At 41.8% G+C, this 1472-nt stretch overlaps 1 protein-coding gene across 1 annotated transcript in view; it reads right to left on the reverse strand.

Moving 5' to 3' along the window:
• The window catches only part of Pmar_PMAR002628 (hypothetical protein), a gene marked incomplete at both ends in the record, with an annotated part of 14998 nt that overhangs the window by 5786 nt on the left and 7740 nt on the right, over positions 1–1472 (reverse strand). The window lies entirely within an intron of this gene.

The following is a 1472-nucleotide window of genomic DNA, read 5'->3' on the forward strand; positions in this document are numbered from 1 at the left end:
AGTATATCACTCTCCAACTGAGGAGTGATATTAGCCGACCCAAACCAATTCAAAGAAGCTTCTAAGTCAAGACCATCACTCGCCAACGCCAAAATTTTGTTATACCACATTCCCGCGGCTGGCATTGCTCTAAATCTCGCCAATCGCAACTGCTTCAATTTCATGAATACATTATGCGGGAAATTACTATCATCATGAATTTGCAAACCTACTTTTATTTTATCCCTCCTCCTCAGAATTTTTCCCAGCGGATTAGTTTCGTTAATATTTGGTATTATACCACTAAGATGATTTGCTACATATTCTCCCATACTTATTGTGATTTTATTCCATGCGTCTTCAATGCTAATCAATCCCCTCCCCCCTTCATTCCTAGCAATATATAATAAATCAGTGCAAGAGTTATAATCATGCGCATGTGCCTGCCTAAGTTTGTTTCTTATTCTGGTGTCTAGTTCTGCTGCCTCTGATTTACTAAATAGACCAACTTGAATGGGATAATAAGCTACCGATATACACCACGAGTTGATGGCTTTTATAGTGTTATTCCCTGAGAGTTTAGTTTTAAGCACTCGTTGCACACGCCCAAGGATTATTCTTCCTGCATTCGCCTTGACCTCACTCTTTTCTGGTAGCATGTTCTGTGGTATTCCGAGATATGTGTATGTACCTCGATCACCTAGATATCTGATGCTCCTCAAACTTTCAGGAATTCTCTGTGGACATTCCGTTGATACCCCTCTACTAATATTCAGCCAAGCACATTTCTGTAGTCCAAATTTCAATCCCGCAAACTCTCCCACTTTCTGTGTACACAGTTTTCCATTCCACCCTCCTTACGTTCACGGCTATCGGCCCATGTCATCGGCTCTACAGTGAAGTCCACAACTGCTGATTGAACTCTTCCCTGATGAAGTCCTTGTGCTGCTGCTGGTGGTGTTGATGCCAACAACAAAGCGCTCGATCTCCCGGCATCCTTCCTACGTGGCAACTCTCTAGCAGGCTGATGAATAACTGACCGAAATTCATTATGACAAACCACTTGAAAGATCTAATACAGGTTAACATTCAATTACGAACCCGATCAGGTTCGATCCTTGGGTCCAATATTTATATAATCTATCTGGGGTATAGACACAATAGACGACATCTCTGAAATTTCCAGTAGGAAACACATTGTAGCACACATCGATCAAGAATCGAGCCTGGGTGCTTCGATGATGACCAAACAACATCCTTCCCTTATTACTCAATCCTTTCTCATCAAATTCTTAGGCCGTTGCATAATTGTTAGAGTCAGATCAGCATCATCCAATACCAAAGGATTCGCCCCACCCTCCAACAACAGGGATACAATTTCAAATCCTTCACAGCAGCCTCATGTAACCGAGTACCTCCATCAATCATTTACTCCAAATCGATCACGTGATCGATTTGGATCCCTACGATGATCCACTATACTAGACATATTA

Source organism: Perkinsus marinus, assembly GCF_000006405.1.
Source record: "Perkinsus marinus ATCC 50983 genomic scaffold scf_1104296967096, whole genome shotgun sequence".
NCBI classification, from domain to species: domain Eukaryota; phylum Perkinsozoa; order Perkinsida; family Perkinsidae; genus Perkinsus; species Perkinsus marinus.